The sequence below is a fragment of the Bubalus kerabau genome, chromosome 16 (assembly GCF_029407905.1).
Source record: "Bubalus kerabau isolate K-KA32 ecotype Philippines breed swamp buffalo chromosome 16, PCC_UOA_SB_1v2, whole genome shotgun sequence".
Classification (NCBI taxonomy): domain Eukaryota; kingdom Metazoa; phylum Chordata; class Mammalia; order Artiodactyla; family Bovidae; genus Bubalus; species Bubalus kerabau.
Genome location: NC_073639.1, coordinates 33,523,368 through 33,537,949, shown reverse-complemented (window position 1 = coordinate 33,537,949; position 14,582 = coordinate 33,523,368). Strand labels below are relative to the sequence as shown.

At 36.9% G+C, this 14,582-nt stretch overlaps 1 long non-coding RNA gene across 1 annotated transcript; it reads left to right on the top strand.

Moving 5' to 3' along the window:
- Positions 1 to 6,583: 6,583 nt before the first annotated feature.
- Positions 6,584 to 11,809, top strand: LOC129629721 (uncharacterized). Its single transcript, XR_008703323.1, has 3 exons — positions 6,584 to 6,824; positions 7,235 to 7,290; positions 10,442 to 11,809. It is a non-coding gene; the product is annotated as an uncharacterized LOC129629721 (long non-coding RNA).
- The last annotated feature ends 2,773 nt before the right edge of the window (positions 11,810 to 14,582 follow it).

The window sequence follows — 14,582 nt, the reverse complement described above, 5'->3', positions numbered from 1 at the left end:
CAATAAAGCTAGTTACAGGAATTTTTTTAAATTTTAAAGTTTATATAGAAGTAATATTTACACTATATTGTAGCGTATTAAGTGTGCAATAGTATTATGTCTGAAAAAATAACATACAACATTTTTTTAACATACAACCTTAATTAAGAAATACTTTATTGCTAAGAAATGCAAATCATCATCTGACAGTGCAGGGTTGCCACAAATCTTCAATTTTTTAAAAATGTGGTATTTATAGACATAATAAAGTGAAGCACAATAAAATGAAATATGCCTGTATATAAGCTATCAATATTATATTATAAAAATAGTTGTAGTAATTCCAATTATTGTAAAATGAAAGTATAAATATATAATATCAAATTTTACCTGAGAATAATAGTGTTTAATTCTGTTTAATTCTGTGTTTAATTAGTGATATTTTAATAAACATTTAATTCTGTTTTTATAGTATATTAAATGCTTTGCCTGAAATTGGGATGTGACTCTCAATGCCACGTGTTGCTTCTATGTCTGAATATGAAGTTTGTGACAAAGAAATGTGTTGATAGAATATAATATCTCCATCAGTGGGAGCAATTAGTAAACTGATTCAGTTGTCATGAAGGAATATTTAAATTTTCTTCTTGACAAAATAGTGATTTATTACTGCTAAGTCACTTCAGTCATGTCCGACTCTGTGCGACCCCATAGACGGCAGCCCACCAGGCTCCCCCGTCCCTGGGATTCTCCAGGCAAGAACACTGGAGTGGGTTGCCATTTCCTTCTCCAATGCAGGAAAGTGAAAAGTGAAAGTGAAGTCGCTCAGTCGTGTCCGACTCTTAGCAACCCCACGGACTGCAGCCTACCAGGCTCCTCCGTCCATGGATTTTCCAGGCAAGAGTATTGGAGTGGGTTGCCATTGCCTTTAATAGTAAGTAATGCTTTGGGGAATTTCTTGGTGGGCCAGTGGTTAGGATTCCACACTTTCATTGCCAAGGGCCCAGGTTGGGGAACTAGGATCCCACAAGCTGGGAGGTGTGGCCAAAAAACAAATAAACAAAGGAAAAATGGTAAGTAATACATCAACAATTGTTAATTTTTTGTGACGTATCATTAGAATAACAATGAAGGAAAAAATATAGAAAGATTTCACTTAAAATTACTGTTTTTATTCTCCAATGTTCTTTTCTAGGCCTAGGCTCTGTGTTTGTGAAGCTGCCAAATGGGGTTCCTGTTGCAATTCTGTGGTGGAGGAATTTTTGTGAAAAATTGTGTTCCATTTGAGGGTTGTACTTCAAACCAGCTCTGGTAGTACCCACATTTAACTTACTGTAATTAGCTAGCTTTAGTCTGTTATCTTAGAACTTTGGTGGCACCATTACAGTATTGAGATGTATCTTTGTGTTTTTTTTTTTTTTGGTGTTGGTGGTGGGGCTATGACTTTACCATCAGCACATGGAAGAGGATAAGGCAATGGCAACCCACTCCAGTATTCTTGCCTGGAAAATCCCATGGACGGAGAAACCTGGTAGGCTCCAATCCATGGGGTCACTAAGAGTTGGACACGACTGAGCGACTTCACTTTCACTTTTCACTTTCATGCATTGGAGAAGGAAATGGCAACCCACTCCAGTGTTCTTGCTTGGAGAATCCCAGGGACAGGGGAGCCTGGTGGGCTGCCGTCTATGGACTCACACAGTCGGACACAACTGAAGCGACTTAGCAGCAGCATGGAAGAAGAGCTATACAATACTAGGTTTTCATTGTATGTTTTGTTGTATATAGTGAGTTTGTGGGTATTAATAGGCCTTTGTACAACTTCAAGAGTTGAATTCCCTCTTTAGCCTGGATTCCTGTGTATTGTTGAAAAGTTCTTAGCTCAAGATAGGCAGTGGATGGGGCCTGAAGTAATAATCTACCTAATTCTTCGAAAGGGACAGCAACATGTATTCCCAAACTCAGAGGATAAACAACTTCCTCTGCCCTCTCCCTTTTCCTAGTTTTCTTTCTGAAATTGTGGATTTCTTATCTTAGTATTTGTAAAACTTGCCTGATTATAAAAATCATCTAAAGTGTTGGTGAAAAACAGTTTTCTGGATCCTTTCCAGGCCTGTTGAATCTGAATTTTGAGGAATAGTATACTTTAAACAGAGCTTCCCTGGTAGCTCAGCTGTCAAAGAATCTGCCTGCAATGCAGGAGACTCTGGTTCGATTCCTGGGTGGGGAAGAGCCCGTGGAGAAGGGATAGGCTACCCACTCCAGTATTCTTGGGCATCCCTGGTAGTTCAGACAATAAAGAATCCACCAGCATTGTGGGAGACCTCGGTTTGGTCCCTGGTTGGGAAGATCCCCTGGAGGAGGACATGGCAACCCACTCCAGCATTCTTGCCTGGAAAATCCCGTGGACAGAGGAGCCTGGCTGGCTATAGTCCATGGGATCACAAAGAAGTCGGACACGACTGAGCAACTAAGCACAGCACACAGCATGCTTTAAATAACCACCCTGAACAATTCTTATAGTCTAAGCAGACTTGAGAAACAATAGTTTATTTGAAGCAAATTCATAGCTGTTGTGGCCATGGCCATATGAAATATAGCATGGGAGATCAGACCAGGTGGGAAGATCATCTTACCCACCCAAAGTCATTACGCAGAAGACTGCCACAGCCGTCACTTTGCCTCAGTGAAGAGGGAAAAATGTGTAGATGGGTAATTTTCTCTGTGTCCCGTGCAGCTCCAGGATTCCACTCATCGCTGAAATTACAATTCTGTACATGATAGGATGTGTGTACATTTAGAATTTTTTCTAATGCTTTCTTCATGTGGTTATTGGGTTGTTTAAAATTCAGTTTATGCACTGAAAAATTGCTCCCTTATTAAACTCAGTGGTTTAATTTGAAAGATAAGCAGAGTTTATGCAACTCTAGGTCATTGCCCAGATCTGAAGTCATATTCCCTGGAAGTGAACTGGTCCCGAAGTTGGGAAATATTGGGGCTTTTTGAGTTAAACTCACTTCCTGGTTCCTCTCCTCACTCTGGGGCATCAGGTCTCTCCTGCTGTCCTCCAGCTGCCTACTCTGTCACCTCTCTCTCCTCTCCCTTCTTTGGTAGTGCTCCATGCTCCAAAATCATCTTTTCCTCCCTTTGAAAGTCTTCTCCTGAGTCAAAAGATAAAACAGAATGGCAGAAATAAAGCATAATCCATATGCATTTATGGAATATGCGCAATCCATAACTCAATAATTTTTTTTAAATTTTATTTTATTTTTAAACTTCACAATATTGTATTGGTTTTGCCAAATATCGAAATGAATCTGCCACAGGTATACATGTGTTCCCCATCCTGAACCCTCCTCCCTCCTCCCTCCCCATACCATCCCTCTGGGTCATCCCAGTGCACCAGCCCCAAGCATCCAGTATCATGCATCGAACCTGGACTGGCGACTCGTTTCATACATGATAGTATACATGTTTCAATGCCATTCTCCTAAATCTTCCCACCCTCTCCCTCTCCCACAGAGTCCATAAGACTGTTCTATACATCAGTGTCTCTTTTGCTGTCTCGTATACAGGGTTATTGTTACCATCTTTCTAAATTCCATATATATGCATTAGTATACTGTATTGGTATTTTTCTTTCTGGCTTACTTCACTCTGTATAATAGGCTCCAGTTTCATCCATCTCATTAGAACTGATTCAAATGAATTCTTTTTAATTCTGAGTAATACTCCATTGTGTATATGTACCATAGCTTTCTTATCCATTCATCTGCTGATGGACATCTAGGTTGCTTCCATGTCCTGGCTATTATAAACAGTGCTGCGATGATTTGGTGATTTCAGCCAGCTAGTAGAAAGAAAAGAATGGATAAATGCACACATGCCCTAGTGGGAGTGACTGATGGATGACTTAGTGTATTAACAAACTGTCCCACATTGAGAATAGACTGGTGGTTGCCAAGGGGGAGCAGGGTAGGAGAGGGTTAGGTTGAGGATTTGCGATTAGCAGATACAAACTGGTGTATATATAGAATGGATAAACAATAAAGTCTTACTATAGCACAGGGAACTATATTCAATATCCTGTGATAAACCATAATGGAAAAGAATATGAAAATGTATATGTATGTATAACTGAGTCATTTTGCTGTACTGCAGTAATTAACACAGCATTGTAATTCAACTATACTTCAATTAAAAAAGAAAAAACTGTCTTTGGCATTCTAAGACAATGCATATTAACTAAAGGAATAAGTCTCAAATACATGCTATCAGGCAGTTGCAAAGGAGAGTGAGGGGAAATTTGGGGCAGAGGGATCTTTAAATCAAACCAAAAGGGCCATAGTTCACTCTGCAACCCGAGGTCAGGCGTTGTTTTTGGAAACACGTTGATACGATGTTCAGCCAAGAAAACAAGGGAGACATGCTTGTGTCTGGTTAAAGGGCAATTCCAGGCCTTTCTCCCCACCCTCTTGGTTTCTCTTACCTCTAGCAGGGCACTACCTGGCTACCCTCTGCAGGTAGGTTGTTCCAGAAGCAGACAGTTTCCAGGAGAGCCACGAACTGTACAAATTCACATTCAGAGTCCTCACATTTTTGATATTTAAGGCTGTTGACTTGCGGACTAAATGGTTGTCAGAGTCCTTTCACGTAGATAGAGTCAAGAACCTTTGGCTCAGGCTCTTATCACTCTGTGTAAAGGTGAAAAATTGTTTGGAAGAAAATGTGGCATTTTATTTTCCCTTGTGTCAGTTGAAAGTTTAGTTTCCATATCTTTCTGTGTCACTGAAATAATAAATGCAAATCCAACCAGGAAGGCTTTTTTTTCCTTCACTAAAGAGTTCTGCATTAGGAAATGAAAAAATTTGACAGAGTAAATGCTGAGTGAATAATAGGAGGCATGTTGTATCCCCCTTTCCTAAGCCGAGATACAAAGCTCAGTCATTCATCAGGCTGTGTGTTGCGACATTTTATGCCATCCTTGGGTCCTTAGGTATCATGACTGCTTGGTGATTTTCAGTGATGGGGCAGACCTACAGAGATAAGACGGGATGTGGCTCTGTTGAATTCAATTTTCACCCCACCCTCACTCATTTAATGCTTTTCATATTTAAAAATCTGAAATATTGGTAACAGAAATTTGATGGGCCTGGTTTCCATCTACAAGGTGTATTGAATGATACTGAAGAAATATTTTGGCTTAAGACCAATGATTAAATTAGCAAAGAGACCTATTTTTCTGAGTGCCTTTGTATTTAGTGTTGCATTTTAAGTGACTTTGAGATAGAGTTAGTGTTTAAATTACTTATTCTTTAAGGAACAAGTGTAGATATTTTATTATGAAATAGTGAAGAGTTTATCAGTAGTAAGTGACACTTCCTGGGTGCCAGGGTCTAAGTGTTTTGTGTGTATCATATATTGTTCTCACTACAACCCCAGGAATGGCTGCCATTTTTTTGGTGTTTTTAGATGGGGAAACTGAAGCACAGGGATTTTGGATGTCTTCAACAAGGTCTACCCTGGCTAGAGGTGCTGCTGGGCTGTGGACTAGACAGCACTACTCCACAGTCTTCATGTGCATCCACAGAGCTGTACTGCCTCTGCAGCAACAACAAAAAGGTCTAGAAGAATTCAGTGAAACCTGGCAGGACAAGCCCCCTCTAGGATTGCAAAAACTTTTATTTATGATGATAATGTATTCATGTATTAAATGTGATTGAAACTTGTAAAGTTAAAATTGTCAAAGTCCTCAGTCAGGTTATTAATTTTCATAAATTTGTTGCTACTTGAAAAAATTGTCAATTAGACTCTTAAAGCTGGTAAAGAATCTAGGGATTATGTTAAAGAGATTATCTTCTTGTTTTTTCAGATGAGGAAACTGAGGTTATATGACTTGCTTAAGCACATAAAACTAGTTAGTGACAGAGCAGGTCTGCTGATTTTGTGTGCTTTCTATTGCATTTTTGAGACATATCTTACGTGGAGTAATTTGTAGATCTTAAGTGAACAGTTTGAGAATTTTATCAAATGCATGTACTCATGTAACCAATTTCAGAACCATATAGATGATTTAGTTCTTGTGATAGAAATCATTTCCATTGCTCCTGAACATTCCCTTGTATTAGGTAACTCTTTGAAAACTTTCCTTGTGTGTATTAGTAAGTAAGAATTCAAGTACTTACATTTTATGTGTATCCATGCATTTTACCTATCTCAGCAAAGATACATCTTAATGTGTATGTGTGTATACTTCCTTAAAGACAGAAATAGGATTTTCACAAAGTCCCATGAGCTTCTTTTTAACCTTTTGCAAACCGGTTTCTAATTGATGAAATTGCTAATTGGTGTTCCTTGTTTACAATCATTCACTCCAGTTGGTCTATAGCCTGACATAATTATTATTACATACAAAAGAATTCTTCAGTTGTTTGATGCTCAAGCTCCCCAGACACACTTAGAGTCAAAGTATACATGTCTTTTTTTTTTTAAACTAAGCAGTTTTTGTATTAAAGTCTTGAGAAGGTTTTGTTAAGAATAAGATGTATTGACTAAAGGCAGTGTATCTGAGCATGGGCATCTTTGGTCTGCTGTGCTTCGTGTTAACTAGAAAAGCTTTCCAGCTGAGTTGGTGGTGAATCAACACAATGATAGTCTGTCAGCTTGGCTCCTTGCGCATCCTTCTCTTTTTCTTTCAGTTTACTCTGCAGGCTTGGTGAATGGTGTGTGTATGTGTAAGAGCTGTTGTCTGGCAATGGTACCAGTGTTCATGAGTGATTTTCAAAACCTATTCCATATTCAAAAGTATGGAAAATGTCCTCTAGAGTGAGTGGATCTCAATTCATGTAAGTTTGACATCTAAAATAGTAGTCTTCTTTTTGTATCTTGTTCTACAGAATTATTCTAAAATCCCTAGCAAATGTTCCCAAAGGAAGTAAAGTAGTTTTTATAGCTATACTCATATCAGTAATACTATAATTGAGAAAATTGGAGGTAACAACTATTCAATAGAAGAATAATTATATCATAGTTAATATATAGTTACTAAAAATGATTGATATGTGGCCAAGTTTTTACATGGAAATGTTTAAATAAGACAATATTAAAAAAGAAGATCCTAAAGTTTCAATTGCTATTTTAAGTACTATAAATAGTAATTTTTATTTATGTGAAAAGTTTATATCTTAGAAGAAATTGCTTATGAAACTTTTATGCATGAAAATAATTAAATTTTTTTTTTTAATTTTTTGGCCAGTTCATACAGCATGGCGGATCTTAGTTCCCTGACCAGGGATGGAACCTGTGCTCCTTGTAAGTGGAAGCAAGGAGTCTTAACCACTGTACTGCCAGAGAAGTCCCTGGAAATAATTTTGACTTTAGTGTTTTAAAAACATTAAAAGAATTTTTATTTTGAAATAATTTAAACTACAGAAAAGTTTCAAGAATGATGTCAGTAACTCTCCCTGACTCTATACCTGTAGTCCCTGATTTTTAACATTTTGTTATATTTGTTTTCTTACTTGCTTTCTCTGTTTCCTTATATATGTACATATTTTTCCTGAATCATTTGAGAGTAGGAGGTACATCATGCCCATTTACTCTCTTAATCTTCAGTGCATTTTTACTAAAAACATCAATATTCTCTTGTGTACATACAGTATAATTATTAAATTCAAGACATTTAACATGGATATATAAAACTTTAAACAATGTACAGTCTATATTTCAATTGTCCATCGTCCTAATCTTGTTGTTTTCTAGCATTTGCCCCTCTCCAGTTCCGAATCCAGTCCAAGACCATATAATGTATTTAGTCATGTTGTCTCTTTAGTTTCCTTTAATCTTCCCTACTTTTCTTTGTCTTTTAAGATATTAGCATATTTGAAGAATATGGACCGGTTATTTTATATTCCTCAGTTAGAATTTGTCTGATGTTTCTTTGCGATAAGATTCAAATTTCTTCCTGAGGAAATTCAATGTTTGGCTAGAAAACTACAAAAGAAATGTCATGTTCTTCTCAGCATGTGGCATCTGGAGTCACATGATGTCTATCTGCTCCTCATTGGTCATGTTAGTATTCATCATTTGATTAAAGTATCTGATTTCTGCACAGTATGGTTGCGATTTTCCCCCTTAACAGCTGGTAAGCATTCTGAGGAGAGAAGTGTTATGAGCATAGAGGATAAGTATGCTCCTTATCTTACTCCTGGGACTTCCCTGGTGACTCAGACGGTAAAGCGTCTGCCTACAATGCCGGAGTCCCGAGTTCAATCCCCGGTCGGGAAGATCTCCTGGAGAAGGAAATGGGAACCCACTTCAGTATTCTTGCCTGGAAAATCCCATGGATGGTGGAACCTGATAGGCTACAGTCCATGGGGTCGCAGAGTCGAACATGACTGAGCAACTTCACTTTCACTTATCCTACTCTTTCCTCTAGACTTAGCATCTGTCTTTTCTTTATAAAAACACATTTCCCAAGACACACATATACATACCCTTGATGAAGAAGAGAACTTGAGTGATTTTGCTGAGATTATATCTTTGTCTGTGATATTCCCATTCAACCCTATCTAGTTTGTACCACAATTTAAGCCTATCTCAAAATGCTGTCTGTACTTTCCTATTCGTAACTAGATTTAATGTTTTCCTCTTTGACATCCAGGAGCACTTTGTACTTTTCTTGGGAGACATATTAACTTCTACTTTGTGCTTGTAACTAATGGTGTACTTCCTCCCTCTTGGTTACCACATAGCCAGTGCCTTGAGGGCATGGACTGTGTCCTAATCTGCAACCTTTACTGGGCTTAGAAGAGGCAGTCGATAGGAGACACATGATCGGTGTTTTTTCATGAAATGTGTATTTACTCTTACAACTCACTGCTTCTGATATGCTAGAAATACTCAGTTGCATGTTTCAAGAACTCAGTTTCATCTGTTTAACATCTCTACACCTCCTGTTTAACAACATGTTGCTATTTTGCCCCTGAAGTAAGAATGGAAACCCTTCAATGTCTGTCATTTTTGTATTCCTAGTTCAGGTGTTAAGAAAAGTGTTGTTGAGTGAATGAGTTGCTTCCTTACTGTGTTTTATGTTGTCATCGAAGTCTCTTAATAGGGCACTGGGCCAACTTTTCATGGCTTTGACAAGAAGATATGATGAGGTCTGCTCTTCTTCTGGGGCATGCTTCTAACACTCATTAAGGATAACTCCATATGGGTATAGACAGGAGAGCAGTTCCCTACCTCAGGACTCCTCTGTGTATAGGCTTTAGAAACTGAAAGTATAACCTGCCAAAATCACAGGAGTTAGGAGCCAAGGTTATTAATTTGTTCACATAGTATTAATTTATTCTGCCAAGACATGTAAGAACAAGCATTAATTTAGTTTGTAAGTTTAATGAATGTTTAGAAGAACTAAAATTCTAAGTAGGTCAATCAAATCTTACGGTACAGCTAACTTGCAATTATACTGGGAAAAGTTGTCCAGACAGATGACACTACACTACATGTTACTTTATACAGAAAGTGTATAAAATGCATAAAATCCGTCTTTTCTATAGTGTATTTTTTTTAGGTTAAGTTTTTGAAATGGTTGAAAGCATATCATTCTTCATAGTGGGGCTTTCCTTTAGAACATGAACTGGTCTATTATTTTAAAGATAATTTTTAAATTTTACAGTAGTTTTAGATTTCCAGGAAAGTTGCATAGATAGTACAGAGAACACCTCACCCAGTTTTCCTTTATTGTTAACATCACATTTCAGTATGTACATGTGTCACAAGTTAGAAATAAACATTGGTATATTATTCTTAACTAAACTTAATAGTTTATTCAGATTTCACCAGTTTTTCGAATGTCCTTTTCTTTACTCTGGGATCCCACAGAGGACACTACATTACGTTTAGTTAACATGTCTCCCTAGCCTCCTCTGGTCTGTGACAGTTTCTCAGACTTTTTTTGTCTTTGATGGCCCTGACAGTTTTAGAAGTGTTAGTCGGTTTTGTTTTGTTTTGTTTTGTTTTTTTGACTGTCTCTCAATCTAGATTTCTTCAGTGTTTTTCTCATGGTTAGACAAGGATTTTGGGGAAGAAGACCACAAGAGAGTAGTGCCACTCTTATTACATCATATTAAGATTACATATGGTCAACATGACTCATCATGTTGATGTTAACCTTGCCACGGTGGTCAGGTTTCTATACTGCAAAGTTACTTTTTACTCCTTTTCAATACTCTACTTTTTGAAGCCAGTCATAAGGGCCAGCCTATTCTAAATGGAGTAATAGGGTGGAAAATTAAGTTTCACTTCTTGGAGAGGGAAAGTATTATCATGAATTCTTCTGTAAGGGAGATTTGTCTCTTCTTATTTATTTAATCATTTATTTGTACCAGTATGAACACATTATATTTGCTTTATACTTTGTGTTATAATAAAATACTTTGTTATTTATTTTGTTTTTCAGACAGTTCCAGCTTTGGCCATTGGAAACTCTTTCAGCTAATTCCTGTGTCTCTTTGATATGTACCCATCATTTTTGTTTTTGGAGCATTTCCTTGTTTTCTGGTGCTAGAGGATGCTCTGGGCTATCTTGTATGTTGTTGGACCAGCCCTAGAATCAGCCATTTCTACAAGGAGCCATGGTTCATTTTGTAGGAGAATGGTATTAGAAAGCAAGATCTGGTCCAGTTTTTGATCATATAATAATGAATTTTGCAAATGAAAGTGAGGTAGAGAACATATGCCTTGATAACAGCTTTAAGTTACTTTGAATCATATCTCCACCATGAATAGGCTGATCAGCCATCCCAGTTTGCATAGACCTGAGAGGTTTTTCCAGGGATATGGGGCTTCCAATGAGAAAACAAGGGTGAGTTGGCCACCCTAGTCATGGAATTGGTTATGTTCTTTGGTTGCAAGAGACTGAAGTTCAAATAAAGTGACCTCAGTTTAAAAAGGGAATTTAATGACTCATTTAACTGAGAAATGTAAGGATATATGGATTTCAGGAAGAGCTGGATCCAGGGATCAAATTATTTAATTAGGGCTCCCTCCAACTTCATGTTTCAACTCCACTTCTCTCTGTGTATTGATTCTTTCTTAGACTTTCTGCATATGGTGGGAAAAGTGTAAACTCTCTTTAATGGAGAAGAACAGCTGTTCTCATCTCCTAGAATAGGGATCAGAACTGCAGTGCCTAGAGGGGTGAGGCTTGGTGGAGGACAATAGGGAGTGATGGGAACTTTAAGGGAAGCTCTAGTTATCAATGCTATGTAGGAATGCAAGTTTACTATTGCTGATACTGCTGTTTTTCAAAAGAAGCCAGAAATGTGAAACCCTGATTTTTAAATGTTGGCAACTAATTAAATAACAACAGCAACAACAACAACATTAACACTATTTATACCAAATAAATACACCTATGGGAAAAATATATTAAAATATGTTTTGGGTTGCCAGTTTATAACCTCTGGCTTCAGAAGTTCATGGCCACTATCTGGCAGCCTAAGGACCCACTTGGGTACATACCTGTGGAAGGTGGCTCACTTAGTGTTTTCATGATACACTTACTATTTTTGAAAATAGATCCCATTTAACTTAATAATCGCTAAATTCATCAAGCACTTTCTATGTGTCAGGCATTGTGATAAGCTATTTATACATCTCTTTTAATCCTTAAAGTAACCTATGAAATAGTTACTAGTAGTATTATCACCATAGTCCTCCTACAGATGAAGAAACTGGGAACAGAGAGGATGTGTATTTTCCTCACTGTTTATAACTGGAAGCACCAGGGCAGGTTTTAGATCCCTGCTGGGTCTGACTGCTCAGATTCTTTGCTCCATTGCTACATTGCTTCAAATGGCTGCAGAGAAGAGACATCTATGTCTCAGGGTCAGAGAAGGTCTGGGATGGAAAGAACCTTGGAGATTACCCAGTATGTTAGCATCCTTATTTTAAGATGGGGAAATTGAGGCCAAGAGCATGGAGTGATGGCCTCATAGTTTATCAGTGGTGAGCTGGGATAAGTGTAAAGCCCTTTTGATGCTTCATGTAGCTTCTGGGATTTGCTAACTGCAAGGACTAAATCCATGGTGGGTTTTACAAAGTATTCTGAAGCCTTGACAAATGATCCCTGCAATTGCTATTTCTGAATTGACATAATTCTTCATCTCTCATGTTAGGCTTTTCAGAGGGAAGGATATTTTCCTGTCTTTTTAACCAGGAAAGAAGATTACAACAATCATTTTTCTCTAAAGTGGTAATTTCATCTATACGCTTAGCCATCACTGTGATTTGAGTACGAGGCCAGAGTGAGATGGGGAAGAAATTTCACAACTGTGATAAATATGTCTTTTAAGGTCTTTCTATCAATTCCTAAGGGATACGTCACCAAGATGCCTTGAAAGTTACATTTTGTCTGCATACAAATGATCATAATGTTCAATTTCAAAAATACTAAATTCCAATGTGTGATTCCTTAAAGGTATATATATATATATATATATATATATATATATATACACACACACACACACACACACACACACACGTGAATTTAACAGATATTTAAAGAAAACCATTTCTTTAATTGAAGTATAATTGATTTCCAGTGTTGTATTAATTTCAAGTATACAGCACTGTGATTCAGCCGTACATGCACACATATATATCTGTTCTTTTCCCTAATAGGTTATTACAAAATGTTATACAGAAGGTCCTGTTGATTATCTATTTTACATTATGTATAGGAGTGTGTATATGTTAACCCCAGAGTCTCTCCCACCTGCTTTCTCCTTTGGTAACCATAAGTTTGTTTTCTGTGTTGGTCTGTTTCTGTTTTGTAAATAAGTTCATTTGTATCTTTTTTTAAAGATAAGCAATATCATATGATATTTGTCTTTCTCTGTCTGGCTTACTTCACTTATTATGATAATCTCTAGGTCCATCCATGTTGCTATATATGGCATTATTTCATTTATTTTTATGGCTGAGTAATATTCCATTATATATATATCAGTACATCACATTTTCTTTTTCTATTCATCTGAGAGACAGCCTTTTGTGTGTGAGAAATTTTGCTCGTTTTGGGGGGATATAAAAATAAGGCATGATTCCCATCTTCAGGGAGTTTATTACATAGTAGCAAAAAAGATTTGTTATTAATAAACCTCAATTACAATAGAGTAAAATAAAAGAAAAATAAAACCACTGAGGAAGTACTAGAAAAAGAAGCATCAAATCTGACTGAAAAGATCAAGGAGGACTTCACAAAAGATTTGAGCTGGATTTTGAAGGCTGGTCAGATTTTAGCAGCTACAGACAGGGATGAAAGTGCTAAAGAGAAAAGGAAGTGCATGAGTAAAGATACAAAGTGAGAAACACAGGATGCCTTAAGAAAACATGTGATAACAAATTTGGTCATATGTGCAGGGCTATGACCTGCACATATTGCCAGGCTAAAGAGTCTGCTCTACTTGGTAAGCCTGGAGGATCTATTATAGACTTTGAATGGAGAAATGAGATGATCAGGGATTTTTACAGGTGGACTTCACAGGACTGAAGGTGAACAGACGATTAGAAAGCTATTGTGGAGCTTTCAACAAGAGCCAGTGCTGGTCTCATGAGTGGCTTGGCAGTGGGAGTAGAGAGAACATTGAAGGACATGGTGGAAGTAGTCTTTAGACTTGGTAGTGGGATGTGGGAAGGGCTTAAAAGAATTGTAGGTGATTTCTGTGGTTTGAAGCCTCTGTAACTGGGAGAATGTTGGTCTGTTTCTGTTTTGTAAATAAGTTCATTTGTATCTTTTTTTAAAGATAAGCAATATCATATGATATTTGTCTTTCTCTGTCTGGCTTACTTCACTTATTATGATAATCTCTAGGGAGAATGGTAGCATTATTATAGAAATGGGGAAGAGGGAGAGGAACTGGTTTGGAATAATTTCAAATTATTGAGATTGATGAGCTGTCTAGCTATCAAGGGAGATATATGTACATTTGGGTCTGGGGTTCTGGTGTGAGTATAGTTTGCAGATTTAGGCTTGGGAGTCATTTACATGGAAAATAAGAGACAGGCTTAGCTGTTTATTATACAATGCCTGTTATTTTCTTTTTTTCTTCATTTTTTAAATTGAAGTATACTCAATTTGCAATATTCTGTTAGTTTCATGTACAGCAAAATGATCAGTATGTATTTTTTCAGATTATTTTCCATTGTATGTTATTATAAGATATTGAATATTGTTCCCTGTGTTATACAATAAATGCTTCTGTGTATAGTAGTTAATATCTGTTAATCTCATGCTTCTTACTTATCCCTCCCCATGCCCCTTTCCACTTGGTAATCAAGAATTTGTTTTCTATGTCTGTAAATCTGTTTCTGTTTTGTATATAGAATTATTTGTATTACTTTTTAGATTCCACAGATAAGTGATATATATATATATATATATTTATTTATTTATTTATTTTTCTCTGTATGACTTATTTCACTTAGTTCATATTTTCTACGTCCATCCATCTTTCTGCAAATGGCAATATTTCAGCCCTTTTATGGATGAATAATATTCCATTATATCACATCTTCTTAAGCCAATCATCTGT